Source organism: Mytilus californianus, unplaced genomic scaffold, assembly GCF_021869535.1.
Source record: "Mytilus californianus isolate M0D057914Y unplaced genomic scaffold, xbMytCali1.0.p SCAF_2, whole genome shotgun sequence".
Lineage (NCBI taxonomy): Eukaryota > Metazoa > Mollusca > Bivalvia > Mytilida > Mytilidae > Mytilus > Mytilus californianus.
This window is the reverse complement of record NW_026262668.1, coordinates 31,060,114-31,069,098: the sequence shown is the minus strand read 5'-3', so window position 1 is coordinate 31,069,098 and position 8,985 is coordinate 31,060,114. Positions and strand designations below refer to the sequence as shown.

General features: G+C 31.6%; 1 long non-coding RNA gene across 1 annotated transcript; it reads right to left on the bottom strand.

Annotated features, from left to right (window-relative positions):
* Positions 1–352: 352 nt before the first annotated feature.
* LOC127729692 (uncharacterized) lies at positions 353–2,986 on the bottom strand. The gene is made up of 3 exons (XR_007994766.1): positions 2,922–2,986; positions 2,246–2,385; positions 353–1,113 (listed from the first exon to the last, which is right to left on the bottom strand). It is a non-coding gene; the product is annotated as an uncharacterized LOC127729692 (long non-coding RNA).
* Between the last annotated feature and the right edge of the window lie 5,999 nt (positions 2,987–8,985).

The window sequence follows — 8,985 nt, the reverse complement described above, 5'->3', positions numbered from 1 at the left end:
AGAAATTCAAACTAGAAAGCCTACCCTTTCAAATAAATCAATATTCAGTTACAGAACTTGTGTAATAATAAAACTACACCATTTTAAATAAAAGTTATAATTTATTTTTAAGAACTACATTCGTGGGTACTGGACTGGTTGCCGTAACTGGGATCCTATTCCTGTCAGACTTTAATTTTTGTTCCAGACTTAAAACTGCACTTTTTAAATAAAGATATACATCTCAGTAGTTATTGTGCAAAGTTTCAATAAATTTGATCCAACAGTTACAGAGTTATTGATCCTTATCTATAGCATCTCAAATACCAGAAAATTGGTCGGCTAAAATCATAAATTCATGAAGTAAATATGCTTAAAATCAGCAAAACTTTTTTATTTCAAAAGATATTTACATTCTGTAAATTGCACATGGTAGATAAATTCATTTTGTGTATGAAAATCTAGTAAAAAGTAAATTTTGATGAAAAAAAAAATATTTAAATTATTTTTTTAATTAAAAAAAAAAAAATCTTTCTTTTTTTCAATAAGAACTACATATGCAAAGGAGCTAAAAGTTAAAAACTTACAAGAAATGTATATTTATGAAGGCAAATAAGTTCCTTATCATATATGAAAAGCTGTGGTTTATATGGTAATGCAATTAGTGGTAATCCAATAAGATGTAAGCCCTACTGTACACACACGTGATATCTTAGACCATATTGTCCAGCACCTGTAAATCCCCCTAAGAGTGTCACTGTCAGCAATTAGTGGCAAACTTGTGTCATGGAAGCTGACAGCATCTTCGAATGATATAAATAATGCAGGAAAATATAGTTCTTCATAAATTATCAGTCAATGGTACTGTAAATTAACATGAAAGGTGAAAAGAAAAGACGTAAATCCTGCTTCAAACCGGGTAACATACCCCATAACAAGGGGATAAAATATGAAACACAGTCTTCAAACAGTAAGCTAAGTTCATCTAATATACAATGGAAGAGGCTAGATGCAGAGAAGTTCTCACTTGTAGCTAAAACCAGTCAAGACGGCACCTCCTACAGTTTACCAGATGTCGAGGGAAATCCTGGATCCACCAAGTTATTACGTCCACATCCAAAATCTTTGAAGATTCTGAAAAAAGAAGCTATATTTGAGTCTCACGATGAAAACCATGTTAAAGATGATACATATAGAGCTGTTAAAATGAAGAAAATTACTCTATTGATGAATGTAGTTTTTAATCTTCACACTTTACAAGACATTAAATGTGATAATCCGCACTTTGAACTGACAAAGGAAATTAAGTATGGATCTTGTGTAAAGTGCATATATAAATGTATAAGATGCAAGTTTACATCACCACGTGTTAATCTGTACGATGAAATTAAAACTTTGAATCCTGGACCTAACCCTGGAGAGTTAAACCGCATGTTTGCATCTGCCTTACAGGAGACTCCTATGGGAATAAAAAGAGGAAGATTTCTGATGGCTGCAGGATTAAATATACCACCACCCACTAAAAGAACACTGCAGAGGCATTCTAATGTTGTTGCTAATGAGATAAAAGAGTTAAATGACAATGATATGAAGAAAAAACTTGAAACTGTGAAAGAAGTTAACAGAATTCGTGGTGTAAAAGAGCCGTCACATATTCCTGTAGCAATCGACACGCGTTATAACAGTATGCATATAGTGAGCACAAAAAAACCTGGACAAAATGCTTCCCAGGCAATATCTTTGGCGTGTGAGCAAGTCACTGACCATAAGTTCATTGTTGCATCAGTTTTTCACAATAAACTTTGCTGGACAGGTGCTTGGCTTAAAGGGAAAGGACTTGATGTAACCTGTCCAGATGGACATGCTGGTACATGTACAGCCAATGTTAAGCCAACCACGCCTTTAAGTGAATATCTCATGGGTAAAGAAATTGGACTTCAGGTTGATAGGCAAAATGTGCTGATAAAGTATGCAGTTACAGATGGAGATGGACGTGGAGCAGAAGGTATAAATGATGCACTAAAAGTTTTACTCCCGTTGTGGAAAGTTGAACGCCAAGCTGACCCAATTCATCTAGGACGCTCACAGTTTCGGCAAAGTAATTCTGCAAATTTTAGTTTGAATATGTTTCCTGGTTCGACACGTGAAAAGAAAAAACAAGGACAGAAAGTTTTAAGTCAAGATTTGAAAGCCAGATGTAGCTTAGTGTTCAATGAAATGTGGAAAGAAAACTTTGGAAATGTGGAAAAAATTAAAAAATGCTTACCTAGAGTGCTTGATGCTACTGTGCGTTGTTATACTGGTGACTGCTCTAAATGTTCCACTAGTTCATACGTGTGTGGTGGTGGACACTCAAACTGTTGGTGGCTGAGATCCATGTACTTGGGTGCGAATAAGTTAACCAACCTGAATATGGATAACAATGACAAGTTAATAATGCAGGAACTTTTAAAAATGAAACTTAGCGAGGAAGCATTAATGAAAATGAAATTTAATTTCAACACTCAAAAATGTAAAGCTGTTAACAGAGCACTAAGTGTTTCCTTACCAAAGAATGTGAACTTTTCTAGAAATTTTGAAGGGAGGGCATCAGCAATAATTCACACTTTGAATAATGGTATAGCTAATTCCTGGAGACAAAAAGCAGAATGTATTGGTTTTAAAATATCACAAGGTTCATTAAAACACTTGGACCAGATGCAAAGGGAGTGTGAACGGAACAAAGTTTACCAAAATACTCCAGAAAGGAAAAAGAAAAATTTACAACAAACCGGACAGAAAATTAAGGATCATGTGGAAGAAAAGGAACAAAGTAAATGTACAGACAGATATCAAAAGGGACAACTTGATCCAAAACTTGATGCTGCATTTGTAAAAAGCATAAAGGACGATCATTCATATGGGAGAGTAATACATGTACCAGCAAAGAAGAATATACCTACCAGAAGCTGTACTTCAAAAGTTCCAAAGTCAAAGAAGATATAGCTGCATTCATCTACTGATGAAAAAGATAAAGACAAAATTAACTAACGGTCCTTTTAAAGGGAAAATTCGCGATTTTTTACTTTTCATCTTATTATGTTCATAATACCATAAAAAACATATTCACCAAGTTTTATCTGGATATGAACACTAATAAAGAAGAAAATTGGGAATTAATAATTTAATTTATTCGAACTTCCTGACTTATGTGACGTAGTTTAAGTCTTTTTGCATGCCGGGAGTGAACAAATCTCATTGTAAGTCTTGTTCGTTAATCATCTAATAACGCGATTTAAAGCGCATCGACGACTTTTGGTGTAGCTATTAACCAACTAATAATTAAGAAAGTAAAGTGATCAGCCGTGCAACTTTCAAAATTAATATGTACGATTTATATTTAAAGGATTTCTGATATGATTATAATAATAAAAGTAAATCATACAATAGAATATATTTTTATGATTTTTTTTTCCGATTGATATTTTGAACAAACATATATAACTGACATTGTTTTACAAATGCATGTTTGTATTCTTACCTGAAAGGCTTTCACTTCAGTCTAGCAAACATTTCCCACTAGCACTGTGTAAATACAATGTGTATTGTACTGTGACACTTAGTGACTACCTGTTGAATGCGTGGTTAAATTCAAGGTAATTAAAAGATTAGCATTCTGTAATTCTATTCTTTTGATCTTCACTCAGTGAATTTTAGCCAACACGGTTCATCGTTACAGGTGTGAACAACATTTCGTATGAATGATAAAAACATTAATTATTTGGGGAGGAATATGTTGGCAAAATACCTGAATCTTTTTATTTTGCGTAAGCTTAATTTTATAATAGATAGGTGAGTATTTTGTTGTAACATCGAAATTCTGTATTACTTTCAATTAAATAATTTTATAAATAAATATGGCCCACGAAAACGAGTGTATAAACCAAACACTGTACTTACTTTTTTCACAAATTATCATGGGTATTAACCTTGAATATTTCAATGTTTAGCAAAAATTATCGTTGTTACATGATTAATATAGCTTGGTCCGTCCACAGCGATCTACATTTACCTAATCGGGAATGCCCTTATTAAAATATTTAAAATCTCACAACGTATACATACTTTAGCTATTTGACCAACGATGTTTTAAAAAAATACGACTACGTTAGGTTACTGCTGGTTTTGGTCCTTTGTGGTTTATAGATATATCGTGGTTTCTAAACCGAGAAGATGTCAAAATGGTCGCATGCAGAGAATTGATACTCTAAATTTAAAATCGATGGTGATCTCTTATATAGCAGAATAAAACTTTAATATTTATGAATTTGTTCTTTTTTATACAGAATGAACATAATTTCAATTTTTCATTTTTTTGCGAAGTTTCCCTTTAAGGACCACTAAATCTTTAAAAAAGAGTTTAAAATTGTTGCACATTCAGTAAAAATTCTCTATATAAGCTATAGCCTTACCCCTTAAATATCTTCCAAAAATAAATCCAGGCGGCAATCAGGAAAATTGGCATGCCCCTGGCAAGAGTTTCGGTGTTTACAATAAATTCTGTTGTTGTTTATGTGATGCGGCTCTAAAGTAATGTGACATAAGTGGCTGGCGTCAAATGTTTCATTTAATATCAAATAATTATTAAAAACCATAAAACTGAATCTATGGGCTTTTTTCTTTTTCCAGGTCCCAGAAATAGGATCCCGGAAAGAAATAAGCCCATATTTTCCATCTTTTGTTGTCCCCTGATCCCAAATTAGACATTTGCTGTTTCTTGCCAGGTGGCCCTTTTCAAGTATTTTTTGCTGATATTTTTTGAAAAATCCCTCCATTTTAACTTACAAGTGTATGAATACATATTACCAACAAAATGACCTTACTGTGACCCCTTTGCAAACTTTAAATTGAAAAAAACTTTTTTTTAAATTTCATAAATTTAAATTTCATTTTAATTTAAAAAGTTTAATTCAAATTTAAAAAATAATTACATCATTGTTTTCCTTATTGAATTTTGAAGTCTCTAGCAAAATTTCATCCATGTAACTCCAAGAATAAGCTTACAAAAGCAGATTGAAGTGTTCAATATATGCCCTCTGACAGGAACGGGGACCCAATTATTTGCCCCATTGAAACGCATTGAAAATCATAGTAAATAAATGGGGTGCTGTTCAATAAATAATTTTGATAGCCACCTTGGGATCTCTGTTTCATGTTAGGCATTGGTTTCGAAGTTTCTAAGTGAAATCTCAGTGCCTCATGACCGGCATTCCGTTGCAAAATATTGTTTTGATTGACAACAGGGTCAGTCAGTCTACTTCCGGGGAAGAATAAAGGCTAGAATTTAGGCAATTTACTCTATGCACTGACGCCAGATTACATTTAAATAAATCAAACTTTTTACAGAAATTCAAACTAGAAAGCCTACCCTTTCAAATAAATCTATATTCAGTTACAGAACTTGTGTAATAATAACACTACACCATTTTAAATAAAAGTTATATTTTTTTTTTAAGAACTACATTCGTGGGTACTGGACTGGTTGCCGTAACTGGGATCCTATTCCAGGTCAATTAATAAGCTATTGCGCATGTATATGAAAGGTGGTCATAGAAAGAACAGATGTATTCCGAATAACATCCGGTGTTCCGAAAGACTACGGACATCGTCCAATATATACTGCGTAAACCCCTGAGCTGCGTAAACCCTCAGGGGTTTACGCAATAATTTGAAAAATTTACAAGCATAACATTCACATACATGTACACCAAAAAAATAACACTTTATTTTTGTAAAACGTTTCCACATTGAGCAGAAATATTAAAAGTTCATATGATCATATACCAAGATATTACTTTTAAATTATCTCTTACTGATAAAAATGATTTAAGGTGTAAATCTTATTCCGGGCAGGACCACAGCAATAACATTACAATATAATCGTCGTTAATAGATATAAGAAGATGTAGAATAAGTGCCAATGAGACAACTCTCCATCCAAGTCAAAATTTATAAAAGTAACGGTATGTTTCAGAATTCATATTTCGTCTTTCATCTAGACATTTAATAATAGTATCCCCTAAATATTATAGTACGGACAATTAGTACATTAATTAACCGTTATCTTTAATCTTAAATCTTCAAACAAAATAGAAGTACATTTTTGCGAAGCTCTGGATCCTTTCTAAATACGAAGTTTTATATCTGACTATTTCTATATGGGATCATGAGCAACTGATTCTCATACTACACTTGACATTAAATCAAAATTGTATAAAGATCATAGATTTATTAAATTTCTTAAGGAAAAAGTTTTTAAACTGAAATTAGTAAATAAGTATCTAATGTAGACCTTTTTAACTCTCAGTTATTTTTGTTATTATTGATATGAGACTTTAGAAATATTTTGCGTAACTCATGATTCGGTAAAAAGTTAAGCTTTAGTCATAATCTTGAATATACAGCTTTTTAGAAATTTAATGACTGGTGAATACCACCATTCAATATTAATAGTAATAATTTATATCGATAATACCACTATAAAAATAACGGGAATCCACCAAACGTACTTATCCAACACTGATAAGCTTGGGGACTTTTAATTTACACTAAAAATATACTTAATATACATCGGGAATTTGATTTTTCTATTGAAAAAAAAAAATAATAATAATAAAAATAAATAAATAAATAAATAAATATATTGCTATATATAAAATAAATTCATATTCATTTTCTTCCTGGCATGCTACAGAACTTATTCTGAACATACTGATATTCCAATGCAATAAATTTTAAAAGGTTTATATTGTATATGGTCGTAATAAAGTTGTAAAATGAAAAATATCTTTCAAATAATATTCCAGCTTTTAGTGATTTTTCGTATAATTTTTATTTACCTTGCGATTAACATGATGAAAGTTAAATGATGTAGATTTTAACCGAGTAAATATTTATAACTTTTGACACATACTCTCAATTTTTTCTCGAAAGAGAAATACCCATTTAATTAATAACCAGTTTAGCTAAATATAAAAACTTTAGTTTGTGATGGGTTTACCTCTAAAGACCATATATAGCATTTAGTACATCATTGGGATAAACCATAAAGTCCTTTTATATATAAATATAATTTGAATAATTACGAATTTCAATTAAATAGGCAACATTAAAAACCATAACATGATTTACGAACAATTCATGTATACATACAGGAAGTTAAACCGAGCCATAAAATTTAAAATACAATTTAATGGTAGCCTATCAAATGTCCACAATGACAGTCTGAATAATGTGTAAAGACAGCATCGACAGGAGAGCAGGCAATATAGACCCCAATCGTATGAAATAAAGATCATAAACGTTTTGGCTGGCAATACTGACCCAAAACAAGATACGGTTGTAATTATATGAAATAAAGATAATAAACGTTTTGGCAGGCAATACTGACCCCAAAACAAGCATAGCATTTTATTACTAAAGATCATATACTAGTAAACGTTTTGGCAGGCAATGCTGACCCAAAACAAGACATTTGTAATTATATGAAAATAAAGATCATAAAACGTTTTGGCAGGCAATGCTGACCCAAAACAGAAGCATAGCATTTTATTACTAAAAATCATATAAACCGTTTTGGCAGGCAATGCTGACCCAAAACAAAATAGTTGTAGTTGTATGAAATAAAGAGCATTAACGTTTTGGCAGGCAATACTGACCCAAAGCAGAAGCATAGCATTTTGTTTGCTAAAGATCATATACTAGTAAACGTTTTGTCAGGCAATGCTGACCCAAAACAAGACAGTTGTAATTGTATGAAATAAAGATCATAAAACGTTTTGACAGGCAATGCTGACCCAAAACAAGATAGTTGTAAATGTATGAAATAAAGATCATAAACGTTTTGTCAGGCAATACAGACCCGAAACAGCTGAAGCATAAAGTTATGTTACTAAGTTAATTCTTTTTAGCTGTAAAATTCCATAAACGCATTTGACTTCAATCCTTGAATCACGGATAGGACAATTCCATCCATGAACTGCAGCAGAAGTCTTTGTTTTTTCCTTCTTCTAAAACTAAGTGCTGTATAGTTACGAGAGTCCAAGGCAAATAACGACATAGCCAACTTTAAAGAGATGGTGGAATAATAGCAATTGGTGCTTTGGACTTTCATTGGAACTAGGGTCCAGTTGTGTATCCAAATGCTGATCGAAGTCGTATTTTGTAAATTTGTATTTATAAAACAGTCAAAGTGGGCTTTGGTAAGTCAATGATTCTTGTTGATATGACTCGCACGTCTGGATCAAAATTCTAATCTCGAAATTAGGTATGTGTCATTAAATAATGTCAGTGAAACAGCAACCCATCAACATTCGTATGTTTGTATTATCGGAACTATTGCATACCGCTGATATATGAAAGTATATGTAAGTTGTTGATATCACGCTTTATCATGTTTATTGCACATTTCCTTCTTTCGTAGATCAATACCAGACTCCGCGCTCTTTGTCCATAGTTAAAGCATGAAATAAACAAAATTAGAATGTAAATGATAGGAAAAACTTAAATTCTCATTAAAAGACAAACTTGATCTTACTCTAGGACCACAAACATAACGCATGTTAAGGAATAATATGCGATGATTTAATTATCATAGTTTCTTCTTCTTCAATAATCAACCATTAAACAGACATGATTTTTATATATTATGTATTAAATGAAGAGTATGAACTTTAAAATATTATCAGTATGTCTTGTCCATTGTTATTTTTAATAATAAATCAAGTATAAATTAAAAGCAAACGACCTTACAATGCATAAGTATTGGCATAAAAATTATCAATTACGTTCATCACAACCCAAACTATATCATGTACATGAATTATACTAGTAAACATAATTATAATAAAATAATACATTAAAAACATGTATTATAAACTGACAAACATGTGAATCTAGCTACATGTCTCAAAATACTGGCAATTTTGTATGTAGCAAAAGGATTGATTACAAAAATAATTTATTCCA